Below are 17,132 nucleotides of genomic sequence, written 5' to 3' on the forward strand. Positions count from 1 at the left end.
CATCTAAGGGGAAAGATGAACGCGGTTCGTGCTATCGTACAGATAGGACAAGTCGCTATAAACCTGGCTCTAAAGGGATTCGAGGAGTCAATTATCGTGACATTCCGTTTCCAAACCGTCCACAAAGCGAAGGCTGAAAAATTGCTCTTGAGAGTGACCAAGGGATCCGTTTACTAGTCTGTTGGGATCTAGAAGCAAAAGCCCTGAGAAAACTGGTCTCACAGAGGCCACTTCACCGGATTATTAGCTTCTCCTGGAGGCACGTGGAGCCCTCTCCAACCACCGGCTGAGCTGCCGCGTGGGATCACCTGGCTAAGTGATCCGCAGTCACTCTCCGTTCATGACACTTTAATTTCTGGAGCTGCAGATGTTGTCCTTCCTTACAAGTCACTATGGCGACGGCCACCGTGCGGACAAGCTGGTACCTACCATGATTAGAGATGCCACCGTCTTGTCAACTACAATTAACTGGGATCTTCCCCCCACCCCCACCCCCACCCCCACCCCCACCCCCGGATTTGTAAGGCAATTGACGTCAGCATTTCCAGGGTGCAAATAAAGACATTTCGGATCTGGGCAAGAAACAGACTTTGTTTTAAAATCATGGCATTTCCTCAGGCAGCTCTGGGGAGGGAAGATGCCAAGGGGGAAGCATCAGTCTGGTCCACCTTCTTCTTTTCAGAGGGGGACCCTGTCAGTGCTTCTGTGTGTGACATTCCAGCCTGTGACCCTGTGCATATTCATGTGTAGAACGAGTAATTTTTTTTTCTTGCAATATTTAGACAGAAAGCATCCCAGAGAAAATGTTGAATAGTGATATGGCATTTTGGATAGCCCTCAAGACGGCTGTTTCTCAACCTTTCTAACGAGTTGTTTTTAGTTTTATTTCTCCAGTGGTAAAAAATAGTCTAATTATTCTGATTTTCGAACTCCACTTAATGGTATTTTGATGTGTCAGAAAATGGGTTGGCAAGAGACTAGGGCTTCGAGAAAGCTCTGCCGTGGAGTGTATTTAGCACCGTGGTGGGGTCAGGAGCAAAGCTTGCCTCGGTGCGTGTTGTGAAGCCCTGAAAGGCACCAAGAAAGAAATTTCATCAGATTCTGGGCATTTATTGAGTGCCCAGCTGTGACTTGAGGAGTACTAGCAGCTTTCACAGTGATTTCCTCGCTGAAGAACGCAGTATCTTTCTTAAGGTAAAGAGAACTCTCACAATTACACTCGAAAAGGTGTATATGTAAAACATGCTATTATATTTTGTGACCCAAGGAGATAATTAATCAAGGACAAAAAAGAAAATGACATCACTGCATTGAAACTGCATAGAATTTATTCCAAGGGAAAAAAAGAAAAAAAAAATGGAAGCAGAGCCCGGCAGGTGGCCGGATCGTCTGAGCTGGTCCACCACGGGGACTGTCACCTCTAGGACTTTTATTTTTCTTTACTAATGTGACAGGTTCTCACCACCTCTTCAAGGTGGGAGTTTTTCCAGTGTTGTTTTTTGCCTGGAGATTGGACTTTCTTCAGCTGAGCTGTTATTCCACGATACTCATCCTAGGCCAGTGGCTAATTAAAATCTCGAAGCCTCAGGCTGTGCTTATCACATACAATCTGATTTCCCGGGAGCTTAGACCTGGGGGTCAGACAAAATCAGGCATTGAGCCTCATCATACCCAGCCAGACCAAAGGACATTCAGGTCATTATTTTACTATAGAAATTTCCAGAAACTTCTTTCTAGACTGGAAGCTGAAGAAAGTTGGGTTCAGAAGTCAGCAAACTTGGATTTGTGGAATTCTGGCCCCAATCTTTGCTCTGTGTGCAACTTGGGACAGATTATATCATCAATTTCTCATTTTTAAACTTCATATTGAAAGATATTATAATAAGGTTGATGTAAGTGTAAAATGAGATTTTGATGCATTCTAAAATACTTTTGTAAAACTCACAAACTCACTGTTGGAAAGCATTAGAAAATATGATCTTAGGGCACCCGAGGGGCTCGGTCGGTTGCGTCTGACTCTTGGGTTTCGGCTCTGGTCATGATCTCACGGGTTGTGAGATGAGCCCCGTGGCTGACTGTGCGCTCCAGCTGGGAGTCTGCTTGAAGATTCTCTCCATTTGCCCTTCCCTCCACTCATGCTTTCTTTCTCTCTTTTGCTGTCTCTCAAACAAATAAATAAATTTAAAGAAAATATGGTCTTGGGGTTGGAGAAAGAAAAGGGAGCCAAATGATTGGCACTGGGATAAATTTCTTTGCAATGCATTCTTGGGTGAGCTACATACGATGAAGATGAAGCATTATCAGCCTTAGTCCACATCCTGCCAGTTGGGGTTTGGGGGGAGGAATTTGAGAAGACGGATAGAAGGAGGCATATAGTCAGGAATGTTTCAATACTTTTTGATGTTTTTGGCATAATGGTATCCTGGGTGGAGTGATGTAGCTCTCCAGATTGGAAAAGGGAATGATAACGACACTGCCATTTTTTGAGTGCCAACCATGTGATAGGTACAGTGAAAAATGCTTTACAGACATTCCCTTATTTGTTTGTTTTTTTTTTTGACATTCCCTTATTTGTAACAACAAATCAAAGTAGGTGAACTCTTACTCCCCTAGTCTATAGGTGAGGAGACTGGCATATGAAGAACTTCACTAACTTGCCCAGGGCTCACCTGGAGAGGGTGGGAGAGCTAGCACCCAAAGCCACGGAGGAACTCTGGCCTGCCCAGTCCTCACATAAACATACTTTGAATTGGCTCAAATGGAGTAAAGTTATAACTTGATTTATATAAAATAGATGATGTATTTATTATTTATTCATTTACTAATAATAATTCCTGCAGGTTTCTGTGCTAGAGCCTGGGAATATAGAAGTGAGCATCTTGACCAGCTGCAGCTTCTAGTCTACTGGAAAAGATTGATAAATATGAAATATATACTTAAATACTAATAGATTAATTTTTTATTAAATGCAAGTATAGTGAGTGCAGCATGAGAGTATATAGATAGGGTGATGCCATGGCCAAAGAGATGATCACTCCCTTGCTTGAGGAGGTGACACTGCAGAGGAATCTTGGATGGGAGTGGCCAGATGAGCACACGCACATATAATGGCATCTTTTCTCCCTGTGGCCACATTTTATAATCAGTTCTTCAAATCTTAGTGCAAATGCTACTTCCTCAGTGGTCTCTTAGTGGGATGCAATTTCCTCACATGGAGTCCAACAACTACCTTATTCATAGTGAGCATTTCTGTGAACCTACCATATGCTGAATGTCCTCAGTTCTTTCAATGGGTAACACATCTGACTCACAACAACATCTAGATTGTTAGTGTTATTGTCACCATTTTACAGATGAGAAAATTGAGAGAGCTAAAGTAACCTCCCTGCAGTCATACCGAACAAGATTTAAATCTAGACAGTTGTGCACAGCCCAAGAGAAAATGGTTATAACCACTCATCTGTGCAGGCTCTGGCTGTGCCTCTCATGGGACTTCGGCTTTCTAATAGGCATTAAACTAATTTTTGGAGGTGTTATCTTCCTTGTTGGACTTTAAGCACTCTTTGATGTATATAATTCACATACGACAAAGTAAACAGATTTTAAGCCGTTAAACATACTCTCCTCCTCCATTCCACCCCATGAAATACTCTTCTGATTTATATTACCATAGGTCATTTGTTTTCTGATCTAGAACATTGTATATATGGAATCATACAATATGGCTTCTTTTTTTATCTGATTTCCTTTGCTCAACACAAGATTTTTAAGATTTGTCTACTTTGTTCCTGTTTATTGCTAGTGGTACTCATCTTCAGGTTCTTTAAAGACAGAGCCTGCTTGTCTTTATACCCAGCATTGTACTTAAAACAAGGGTGATATTAGAAATATTTATCAACAGGGATCAGAACAGACACTGGCCTGAGGGCTGGAGTGGGGTCCTGTGCCAAAGATGAACCCTTCGTCACTGGACCGTGGGAAGGTGGAGTCATAGCAAGCGAGATGGGTGGCATGGTAATAAGGTGCTTGGAGGCTCAGGATCGGCTATTTACTATCCAGCATGGGGATTTTCACTATTTTAACAACTGATACAAGTATGCCAGTGTGTGCTGTTGTATGTCACCTCTGCTGAGGGACGTGTCCTATACAAAAAAGACATTCAATGGCATTTTCATTGATTGGATGAATAAGTACAAATTAAGTGCAAATTCAGGATCCCTGTTTGTAGCACTTAGAGTTAAAATTGATGTGTCTAGCAAGCATCGCTAAGCTCTTTGGTTTTATCAGTAGTTGGGTAGTAGAGGTTATTAAAATGATTTCAGAGCTTGTATCTAAGTTATAGCATTTGGCCCAAGGTTGATACCTATCATAGTAACAAAGATTGATAAACGACAGATAAATGCTGTACTATCTTAATTGAGTTCCCTAATGAGAACAGTTATACCTGAAAGCATCATGGAGAGGAGCCGGACCATCAGAAGAGTGGGTATGCCACCATGGAGTGAGCACCGGGCACAAAGTGAAGGCTTGAAAATACTTGCTGAATGAATCACTGTGTGAATGACTAGTTGTATTGTATATGTTCAGAAGAGAAAGAGGTCGGTAGAGGTTGTAAATCCAGAAAAGACTTCTTGGAGAAAGTGGGTTGAAGTTGGACCATGTAGGTGGGTGGGTGAGAATCATGGCTAGTGTGCATAAGGGAAAGGCATAGATCCTGTAGAGGACACCTGCTGCTTCTGTCTGCCCAGCTCCCCTTCTTCTTACTTTCAGAGGACTCAGCTATGCTTTCTCTGATGCTTTCAGGCTTGGAGGGAACTGCCAGTCAAGGAATCTGGTTTCCCTAGACAAGAAGTGGGTGGGTGATCCAAGCTATACTGATAAAAAAGCTTTTTCCCTAGAGTGTAGACATCATGTGGAGTGATGTGAACGATTATGGGTTGACCTGATGAATCCTGATGTTAGTTCCCTGAACAGATTAGTCCTTGCTTCCTGCTACTAGTTTTCCAGAGCTTCCCTGATTCCTGGCTTTTCTGAAATTTGACCTTTCTGCTTTTCCTTCACTTCTGTGAATTAGTCAATAGATTTTCAATATTTGTCTTTCTCTCTCTCTCTCTCTCTTTTTTTTTTAACGTACTGCAGCCAGAGTCTGTTTCTGTTGCTTGCAACCAAGAAACCCTGATTGATGTAGGCAGTTTCCAGCTTCCCAGCCTCCACCAGTATTTTAGGATATCCTGGCTGGTCAGTAGCTGAGTACAAAATACTTTTGAGTGTTTACTTTAGAGAATGGAATCCCCTACACTCTCTTACGATCAGATCATGTGGTCTTGCTACTTGAGTCATACACTGAGATGTCTGGAAATCGGATATTTCACTTCATGAGTCAGTTTCACGTTTTGTTACACATGACTCTCTAAGAGGTTCCATTCAGGAAGCTGCTGTGGAGATTTGGAAATGATGGTGATCATCCAGTAGACTCTTGAGAACAAAGACACATATTGATTAAAAAGAAAAAATGAAGATTCTTATTTTTATAGCTATAGCCAGTGGCTGTAGTGTGTGTGTGTGTGTGTGTGTGTGTGTGTGCGTGTGTGTGCACGCGTGCGCATATGTTTTAATCTCATTTCATCTACTCCTTTTTTTCCCAATACGATTACATATTTCACTTTCTCTTTCTAGCTCTCTTTACTAGGCTAAACTATTGCTGTGCCATTGCCCTCCGTCTCCCCTTCTCAGCCCCCACTAATTTTTCTGCTAGCTTCATGTCTTGCTACTCACTTGGAACACGCCAATGTTTGCTTCTGACGAGTGCTAATTGAACTATACTCCTCATTTTTTCTCATGAATCCCGGGGAGAGTAGCATTTTTCCTCCCCAAGGGAAAATGAAAACATGACAGAAGACTGAAGTAGCTATTATGTAAACAAACGAGGAATGATAGAACAGATTTCAGTGGCCTTTGTGCAAAAGGAAAGTGGAAGGAGAGCAACTCAAGTCCAGGGCTGGCCACATGGGCTGGTCTTTTGCAACAATAGCACGCCATGAGAAAAAGGAAGGGCCTGTCTCAAGAGGAAGCACCCACATGGAATGACTGAGCAAGAAGCTGCTGTTACAGTCTCTGTGGACTCAGGATGAATGAAACGCATGCCTAAAGAACTAGAGATGGCATGAATTCAAGAGAATCTGTCTGAAAAGCAATAGGACTCTCAGTAATTTTAACCTCTCTCATTGGTTGACCATGAGAATAAAGGCAGTTAGCAGATAGAAAATAAGCATAAGCTTGGAAGGTAAAATCGGCCCTTCTGGCCTCAAGGTAAGCCCCATATCGTTTGGTGCTTTGAGAATTAGCTGCCATGTCTCACTCATGGCTGCTCTTCCCATTGTTGCTCTTCTTCAAACTCTTCATTATTCCTGGCATGATTTTCTAATGGTCTTTCTTCTCCCGGTACCTCCCCTCCTGGCCTCTTCTCTCTGCTCCTAGAATAAGCAAGGCCTGATCATGTCAACCACCCGCTTAAAGACCTTTGATGATGCTCCTTATTTCACTGGATCGGGCTGGATTCTTTGTTAGGATGGACAAGACCCTACCCGTGTGGTTCTCCATATGCTTCCCAGCTTGGTACCAGCTTCCCTTCTTCTCCCACACGGGTCTACCCAAGACTCGCCAAGTATTTTAAGGCCTCCGTGACGCTGCCCAGACTTCTTCTATTTTGGTTTTCTCCTCAAACTTCTTTTAAAGTCATCCCTTAGAGACCAACATTAAATTTCAAAATCTCTGCCCAGCAGAATCTAGGCTTTTCCTCTGTCCACAATTGTCTTTCTGTAGCACATACATTATATCAGTGCAGTCCAATAGAAATATAAGCTGAGCCAGACATAAAATTAAGATTTCCCAGTAGCCATATATTAGAAGAGGTGAAAAAAATGCAAAGTTAATAACATATTTTCCTTATGTAATATACCTAAAATATCATTTCAACATGCAACAATGCAAAATTTATAAAGGAGCTATAACAAGTTCTTTGAAATCTGGTGTGTATCATACACTTAGAGCACATCTCTGTTTAGACGGAGTCCATTGAAAGTGCTCATAGTGACATTTGGCCACGGCGATCAGTCGGCATTATGTTATAGGTCATGTACACTGCCTCTCCTCTGGTTCAGTGCTGTGTTTCTTCAGGGGTATGCCTTATCCATTCTTTGATGTCTGATATATTGTCCCATGAAGGGAACGTAGCAGCTGAGTAAATGTGTGGTGAGAGGAAGAATAATTTTTCAAAGTATTAGAAATCTATGAATATTAGGCCTACAAATTAATCATTGTTTTTCCATTTCTGTCAAATTCCCTTGGTGGTCTCAGGGCAGGCTATAAAATAATGTTCAATAATTCCCTGAAATCAATTGCCAGATGGTCAGTGGGGTGGTGTGTAATAGGAATGACCTGAAAGGAAGGTTAGTTGCACTGTTCAAATTCCATTTGGCTGTTATAAAATTAGCATAAGAGTTTGAATACATTATGACTACAATGATTAGATTGTAATTGTACACCTTTTGGGTATTTTTCTCATGACATTGACCTAGATGAATCAACCATGCACACGTGATCTCATCGGTCATGGAAGGCATCCCTGAATGTGTTCAGAGGAGATGAAAGTGGGAGAAGAAAAGAGATTAGTTAAATACAACCTTATTTGATTACTATCTTTCCTGAACTCCTATAGCTTTATAAACCATATCGAATGACATGTGTACGTGGTGATCCTACGGGAACAAGTCACACGGAACCTGTGGGATCTCCAATAGTGGTCACGTGCCCTTGGAAGAGTCTTTCTTTAATCCTACACTGTTAAAAACTTCTCAGTACCACAAAGAAAGAGTCTGTGGTGGGGACTCTTGGGAATTCAGGATAAAATTACAGAATACAAAATACTGTGACATGCATCTAATGAATTATAAACAATGTCTCTTTTTGCCAGAATGAAGTCCTTGAGAATCATTCAATGACTTAAAATACAAATAATGATTGTGTCTAAGAAGATTATCCAAAACACATGGTTTCGAATGCCTTGGCTAAAGTAAAATCCCATTTCTGTCCCGTAGAAGATGACATTCAGATGGGACCCTTGTCATGTCTCTCACCATATTGAGCATTCCAGGTCATTTTGACTTTTCCAGAGTTTTTCCGTGCTTTAATCCATCCATCCATTCGTTAATTCGAAAAATATGCATCAAACTATTATTGCCATCACTTGCGGTATGATTCACATTGGCCATGGAAACTATTAAAACTGTTCTAGCTAGTGTTTGAGAAAGTGTCTGTTATTTTTCGCCATATAGACATGACCACAAATGATTTCTCTGGTGCTAGAAAAGAATCAATAGCTGTAATTAAAGGAAAATCAACTAAAAAGAGACGTCAACATTGGGACTTTGGCTCCCTTCTGTCTTCTCTCCGTGGAAGAGACTCTTGAATGCTGAGAATAGGAACAGACTGGGCCTTGATGGCCAATGTGGGGTGGCTTTGTCTCCAGCTGTGCAAAAGTACGACTACGCTGGCGTGTCTCAAAGGATCCAACAGAGCGACCTTTTACATGTGCTGGAGAAGGGTCTAGCCAAACACGAAAGGATAATGTCAATTTTCAGGCCATTTAAAATCTGCATCTCAATGTTAAAAAGCAATAATGCATTTTAATTGTAATAAAGGCAATAATGCATCTCAGCATTAAAACATTTTTAAGTTCAGGTTCAGCCCAAGTACTTGAAGCATGTATGTTTTCCAATGTTTTTTTTTTTTTTCTCCTAGACTTAAACATTGGTTGTCTGAGTGACATTTAGGTCTTGTTCAGAGAAAAATAAGAATCTGAAGGTGTTGGATCATGAGGTGCTGTAAGGGAGCATCCTGCAGGCTCCACCTGACAGCAAAGCTCCCTTGCTTTGTTGGAGAGACGTTGCACGTTCCGCAGTGTGCGGCTGTGTTGTGTTTGTCCTTCTCCCAAACATCCCATCGGTTCTGTATTGAGTGGAGGCAGAGAAAATGGCTCTGGTGTCAGACAGACCTGCGCTGGGTATGTGGCTTCACCACCTGCCGACTCTGGGATTTGGGGCATAATTTTACTACTCGTTAAACCACGATGCCTTTTCCTTATATTGTTCTTGATTCTTTTAAAATTGTGTGTACACATACCACCTCAAATTCAAAGTAAACATTCAACTGAAACAGTTTTAGAAAATTTGATCATTGGCAAATTTAGTTTTTTTCCAAGAATGTAACAAGGGGGGATACCTGGGTTGCTCAGTGGTTAAGCAACTGCCTTTGGCTCAGGGCATGACTTCAAGTCCTGGGATTGAGTCCTGCATCGGGCTCCCTGCATGGAGCCTGCTTCTCCCTCTGCCTATGTCTCTGCCTCTCTCTCTGTGTCTCTCATGAATAAATAAATAAAATCTTAAAAAAAAAGAATGTAACAAGGGGAAGAACTTTTACTCTCTTACTGCATTCTATCAGCTTTGGACTATTTATTAGGCCAGCTGACCACATCATTGGTGTGGCTAATTTGGAATAGCCTAAAACCAAAACAACTGTTGTTTGGGATTCCCTTCAACTTGGGTAATTTCCACTGGGTAAAGCCACACGGCCCTGTAGTTAAGCCCAAGTATCAAACACAGTAATAGTTTACTCCCAATTTTAGAAAGACTAGTAATAAAACTTGCTAAGCAAATAAAATAGGGGATCGTGTTTTTCACTGACAAGAGAAATATTTAGATTATGCTTTATCCTTGGATTCCTTTAAATCAAATATCCGCGGTGGAACCAGTGCTGCTGTGGGGGGCATTCTGAGTGACACAATAATTGAAGCAGCAATACTGGCTTGGAGTAGGGGGAAGCGGGTGGTGCCTGTGTCAGAGCCCAAGAGCTCTGCACCAATGAATTGTCTCTCAGCCTCCACAATTGTCAAAAGCCCAACAGGACATTCATGCAGGTGTAAATCTCATTTTTAAGGAACTGAGCCTAGAACCGAACTCTATTTTACATATAAACTTAATGTTGGTTTGGTTGGTAGGGGCACAGTTTTAGTAATACTATGTTTTGTGGGAACACAATTACTCTGAAAAGTGACGGAGATTACTACCACTTTATTTTGTTTAGAACCTGACCAAGAGCTGGCTACTATTATGGTCTGAGTGACCTAAATTCACATGTTGAAGCCCCGGCCCCCAGGACCTCAGAACGTGACTATGTAGACATAAGGCCTGGAATGAGGCAATTAAGTTAAAATGGAGTATGACAGCGGGCCCCGTGCGGTGTCCTTATGGGAAGAGGCGATCAGGGCCCAGACACGGAGAGGGGAGGCACGGAGGGGAGGTGGCCCCCTGCAAGCCGAGGGGAGCGGCCTCAGGAGACACGGGGCCGTCCACTCGCTGGCCGTGGCCTCTGCTGTTGCAGGCACCTGCTCAGTGGTGTGTTACTCCGGCAGCCTGAGCAAACTGACAGTTGCTTTGTCTGGAGAACCACACTCCTGACGTTAAAGCCGCTCGCTGCACTGAGTCCCCAGTACAAGACATCGTGCGTCTGCACGTGCGGTGGGGCCACTCGCGGCGCGTCTGCGTGTGGTGCGCGAGTCCGACCACACCATGCACGGGCCTGGGCCTGGGCCTGGGCCTCCCCTTACGGACATTCCGATCACCGTGTTGTAACTTACCTTTCTGTGCCCTGCCTCTGAGGGCAGGTAGATTAATACGTTGAAATTTTGGGAAAATTAGGCAAATTATTACTTTATTATTATATTTTATATTTATACTTTATCATATATTTTTTATTTAGGAGAATGGGCAAATTGTATTAACCATGGATTTTATTTATTTATTTTTATTTAATTATTATTTTCTAAAAGCTATTTTATTTGAATTCAACTTGCCAACATACAGTATAACACCTAGTGCTCATCCCATCAAGTGCCCCCCTCAGTGCCCGCCACCCAGTCACCTCATTCCCTCACTGTCCTCCCCTTCTGCAGCCCTTTGTTTCCCAGAGTTAAGAGTCTCTCATGGTTTCTCTCCTTCTCTAATTTTTCCCATTCAGTTTCTCTCCTTTCCCCTATAATCTTTTTCACTATTTCTTATATTCCACATGTGAGTGAAACCGTATGATTATTATCCTTCTTCGACTGACTTCACTCAGCATCATACCCTCCAGGTCCATCCACGTCGAAGCAAATGGTGGGTATTTGTCGTTTCTAATGGCTGAGGAATATTCCAGTGTATACATAGACCACAGCGTCTCTTCTTTATCCCTTATCTGTTGATGGACACCGAGGCTCCTTCCACAATTTGGCTATTGTGGACATTGCTGCTGTGAACATCGGGGTGCAGGTGTCCCAGCGTTTCACTGCATCTGTATCTTTGGGGTAAATCCCCAGCAGTGCCATTACTGGGTCATAGGGTAGCTCTGTTTTTAACTCTTTGAGGAACCTCCACACAATTTTCCAGAGCGGCTGCACCAGTTCACATTCCCACCAACAGTGCAGAGGGTTCCCCTTTCTCCACATCCTCCCCAACATTTCGTGTTTCCTGCCTTGTTAATGTTCCCCATTCTCACTGGTGTGAGGTGGGATCTCATTGTGGTTTTGATTTGTATTTCCCTGATGGCCAGTGATGCGGAGCATTTCCTCATGGGCGTGTTGGCCATGTCTATGTCTTCTTTGTAGAAATGTCTGTTCATTAATGATGAATTTTAATTCAGAATATAAAGAAGACATTTAAAACTATTTATTACAGGGAGTTGGGCGGGGGGGATTGGAAAGATGGTTAAAGGGAATCAAAAGGTCCAAACTTCAAATAAATAAGTCATGGAGATACAACGTACAGCATGGTGACTGTAGTTAGTGACGCTGTATTGTAGATTTAAAAGTTGCTAAGAGATTGGATCTTAAACATTCTAATCACAAGGAAAAATTCTGTAACTATGCATGGTAACGGATGCTAACCAGGCATCATGGTGATCATTTCTCAATATATACAAATATCACAATTCTGAGGCCTTTATGCATGTTGCCCACACACACGTACATGCTTGCACACACATGCGTGCACACCCACTGGAATTGAACAATTAAATGGATAACAGATGCTGGGAGTCAGGCTTCTCACTGTTGGAGCAGGAGGTAGTCCAACAGATCTGCAAAAAGAGAGCTTAGAATTATTCATGTCGTAATGAGATGGAGCTGGAGACTTCAGTAGAAATCCATGGTTAGCTTCATATAGATATTTACATGTAGATATATTTATAGTTATCCTAACACATGCGTATTTCCTCAATATATACACACACAAATATTGAATCATTATGTTGTACGTCTGAAACTAGTATAATATTATATATCAATTATATCTCATAAAAATGTATTTATTACAAAAAGTCAGCCTTGGGTTTGCCGAGGTTGATAAGTGAGCATTAACAGGGGTAAGTTTTAGGTACCTTTAAAAATTTTGTCTGTCTAATGCTGTGGCTCACGGTTGGTTTCATGTTGCTGAGGGATTGATACCTGGGCTCCCCCCTGGGAGAGTCTATTTTGCTTGGAGCATAGTGTGAGCGTCGAACACTCCCCAGGGTTCCTCATGAGTCAGTATGGTTGGAAACCACTGTGGTGAGTTTAAAACATGTCTGCAAATTCGTTGACCCTCCTTCCATCACAAAGTGGATCTAATTCCCTCTGAGTGTGGGCCAGTTTGGTGAGCGGCTTCTAGCCAATTGCATACAGTAAACGTGTCACTGCATAACCTGAGTGAGCAGTGAGAAGCATCCGCCTGCTTCTCTGTATCTCTCTTCCTCCTCTCTCTCTCATGCCTTTACAGCCCTGAGCAGCCGTGTAAGCATGACCCACTGAAGCCACCAGGCTGGAGGGATCATGTGCAGAGACCACCTAGAGGCAGAGAGAGCTGTCTGAGGTATGCTAGCTGCTTGGCTCTTCCCAGCCCAGATGCCAGTCGTGTGAGTGGACAAGGCTCCAAGATGATCTCTGACTGCTACCTGGTAAAGACCTCGAGCAGAACAGGGCTGCCCAGTGGAGCCCACGTAACCGTGGGCGGTAGTAACACGTGCTGGTTATTGTCTAGGCCAGGGTTTGGGATGGTTGGTTAGGTAGCAAGAGAAAACAGGAATAAGCTTTGTTGGTATTTGCAAAGCCTTTTCTCTGATGGAATTAAAGAGTGGCTTTTGTGCCCTCACCTTGCTCTCCAGAGCCCATTAGGATGGGACACATCCTCTCTTTGCTCTGGTAAGATTACATGAGTCTGCTGGACTCTCTAGGAGTTCTGCTTCTCAGGCCTCATTTATTTCCAACTTGTTAATGGGTGGAGGGGTGGTTATCAGTCTAACACAGAAAGGACTTGGTTACAGGGCAACGGAGTATTGTATTTTCTGTGCTGCCTGGTTAGTTTATATATTAGACTCTGCATTTCCAAGAAGTGTTTTCATTTTTTTATTTTTTAAAGGTTTTATTTGTCTATTTACCTGAGAGAGAGAGAGAGAGAGAGAGAGAATGGAGGGAAGGGCAGAAGGAGAGGGAGAGGATCTCAAGCCGACTCTATCCTGAACACAGTGCCTGATGTAGGACTCGATCTCATGACCCTGAGATCACATCCTGACCTGAAACCAAGAGTCAGATGCTCAACTGACTGAGCCCCTCAATGAATGTTTTTTTTTAAATAATCCTTCTCACACAAATTTCTGGCACATCTGGATGAATGCCAACGAGTCCAATTCTAGGGGGATAAGGACTCGAATTCCATCTCACCTCCAGCGATCTTGCCATGATGCTCCCATCTCTGACACAAGCCAAAGGTACCAGCATAGAGCCCGGTACAGGGAGGCCCTGAGTGCCTGGATGAGCCTTGTCAGAAGAAACCAGGCAAAGTGCCGAACGTCATAAATACTCATGTGGCTTTCTCTTGAACAGTCAATCTGGAAGGCAGAGTGAACAAATAATGTCAATAATAATGCATCTTGTCATTGGGGAAAGCACTTTCCAAATGATGACCCTGTGCAGTGATCTCTTCCTCACCAAGAGTTTAGTTAGAACCAAGGTGAGTAGGTCAGGTGGCCATGGAGTTTGAGCGTTGTGGTTTTCTAAAAAATGTTGAGTCCCTTTTTAAAAAAAAAATATTTATTTATCTTAGAAGGAAATAGAGAGATGGTGCAGAGGGGGAGGGAGAGGGAGGGAGAGGGAGGAAGAGAGTCGCTGAGCACAGAGCCTGACTCGGGACTCAATCTCACCACCCTTGAGATCATGACCTGAGCCGAAACCAAGAGTTGGACATGTAACCCAGTGAGCCCCACAGGTGCCTCAAGGTTGAGTCCTTGGAAGTCTCAACCTCAGTCTTCCAAGGAAGACTGAATCCTTGGAAGTCTAGGAATCAGGTTGACCTACATCGTTTCTGGGGTGTTTGGGGCCTCACACAAATCCTCCCCAAATAGTGTTTTCTCATGATAATTAATCTGGGGGAGCCAGGTACTGAAAATAACTAGGGCCACCTAGACCAAGAGACTGCCTGGCTACGAGGCTGCCAGTCTTGCAGGGGAGGCATCTTTAGAAGCAAGTGGACAGAGGGGCCCAGCTTTGTAAGGGACTGAAACGGCTTTCTCTGGCCTGAGCGTGAAGCAGCGGATCTGGACAATCAACACTTTATTACAAGGGAAGGAAATGAAGGATCTATGGAGCCTGGAAGGTGCAGGGGGAATAGGAATATTTGCATGGAGTTTTTGGAGAAGGGAAAAAACCCCAAACTGGGCTTCAGTAACGTTTCCCTGAGATGCAGTTACCGAAATCCCTCTGGGCAGCCGGGTGCGGCTCTAGCAGTGTCGGGGACGGGGCAGGGCCCTGGGACAAGGTCGCGCTGCGGACAGAAAGACGCTTGACCCAATCGGGCGGTAGGAGGGTGGACGGGAGAGGGCAAGCAGGCCTGTATCGCATCTCCTGAGGCCCAGGACCTCCCCTGGGGGTTGAGACACCATCTGGGTATTGAATTTCCTGCTCACACCTGCAGGGGGGCAGCGAGGCTCATATCAGCGTCCCCAACAGAGAACCAGGACAGGGTCACCTTTACATATTACGGTGTCTGCCACCTCCCCAGTGATTTTGAATCCGTGTTTCCCTCTAAGTCTCACAAAGATTTACCGAGGCTGGCAGACGGGGTGTTGCGTATCGTTCCCATTTTGCAGATCAGAAGACGATCCAGGTCACCTGGGAGAAAGCAGTGTGCCACACTCACAACGGCCGACACCCACTGAGCACTTACTAGGTGCCAGCCGCTGCTGCCAACGTGTTACTTGCGCTCCTGTGATTATTTCCCGTTTTCGCAGCCCTGGGGGCAGACGTCACCCAGGGGAGCCCCAACTTGAAGCCTTGGTTGGTGGAATAAGGGATCCCGAGACTTATTTTGAGAGGTGGTCTCTGCTGAGTGCCCTTGGGAATCGTGCATCGCAGCTGTTCTCGCGGATCCGTGTGACCCGGGACAGGGCGCCCCAGGTTACGGAGGGAGGCCGGAGATGAAGGCCGCGTTCCCTTACAGCGGGCTGTGCCATTTCTCAAGCATTTATGACACGGATTTGCACGAGGGAGGAATGCATCAGGCTCAAAGCCTGGGAGTCCTTTCGGCTGCTTCCGAGCTGCATGGGTAGCCCGGTAATTTCACAGGAGGGACCTTGATCGCATCGAGTCCCAGGCCCTTCTTGCAGACAGAACACGCTGGGCTCAGCATGACCAAGGAGGCTGTAATGACATCTTTGGTGTGTAGAGACCAAAGAGAGAGCTTTCAGAGATGTCCGGCCTAAATGGCAGGATGGAGAGAGGGAACGTTAATTCTGGGCTTCGGCCCACTGACCTGCAAGTATGGGTGAGAACAGAGGCTCTGAGCCCAAACTCCGGGGCCCGAGTGATGGCAGGTTATTGAATCTCTATGCCAGCCTCAGTTTCCTAATGTGCCGGGGGGGGATGTTGGCATCGTGTCCTGCAGGACTTGGGGAGGATGACATGAGTCGAGCCCAAGTCTGAGCACCTGATGCGTGGTGCGCTCCTGTTTCGAGGCAGTCAGCTATGCCAGGGTTTCCCAGCCTGGGCACTGTTGACATTCGGGCCTGGATGATTCTGTGGTGGGGGGCAACCCCGTGCATGGTCGGATGTTTAGCAGCAACCCTGGCCTCTGCCCACTAGGTGAGAGTGGGGCTCCTGTCCCCAGGTTGGGACACCCCAGAATGTCTGCAGACATTGCCAAATGTCTTCCAGGGGCAAAACTGTCCCTAAGTGAGAATCCTAGATTTATACACACTTACGTGGGTGTGTTAGTTTACTGGGGTCGCCCAAAAAGGAGCCACGGACTGAATGACTTAACAGACCTTTTCTCGTCTCACAGCTCTGGGGGCCAGAAGCGTGAGACCCGGGTGTCAGCAGAGCTGACGAAGAGCTGACCTCCGTGATGCAGAATTTTTCAAGAGAAGCCTGTCAATCCACGCGTTTTGGTGAAATTTCTCAAGTCAGGCATTCCAGATCACCACTTAAGATCCTTTGTTAAAAGGCGCCAGGTCCCCAGATGTGCTTCAGAGCAGCGCCTGCCTGTGGAGAGCCCGTTCGCAAGCCCTGCGCATAGACGTCGTTAAGTTTCACGAAAGGAACTGCCAAGTATCGGAAGCAGATTAATTTTTGCCACTGAGGGAGAATGGTGAGAATTATAAGCAGATCCTCCAGCTTTGGGTGACCAAGTCATGTGACGTTCAGACCGAGACACTTTTGACGCTGAAAGGGGGCTGCTGCTAATAATTGCATAAGAGGGGAAGCATCTCATTCAGCCGGCTTGTGTGTCCCCACGATCTAAACCGCATCTTAATAGAGATAAACTTGTTTTGACCTGGATGATCTCAGTGGTTGGGGGAGGGCCTGGGACGGGGGCAGGTGCAGGTGATGCCAGCAGGTGCCAGCTCAGGCTCTACCAGTTACTAGCTGGGCTGACCGTGGCCTGGTTACCTTCCAGATTCCATCTCTCATCTGGCAGAAGAGATCCCAGGCTCCGATCGCCTCTCTGCTCCCTTTAGCTTGGGTCCTATAGACAGAAAATAAGACAACCAGGATCCCAGGAATGATTTAACTC

This window comes from Vulpes lagopus, chromosome 22 (genome assembly GCF_018345385.1).
Source record: "Vulpes lagopus strain Blue_001 chromosome 22, ASM1834538v1, whole genome shotgun sequence".
NCBI classification, from domain to species: domain Eukaryota; kingdom Metazoa; phylum Chordata; class Mammalia; order Carnivora; family Canidae; genus Vulpes; species Vulpes lagopus.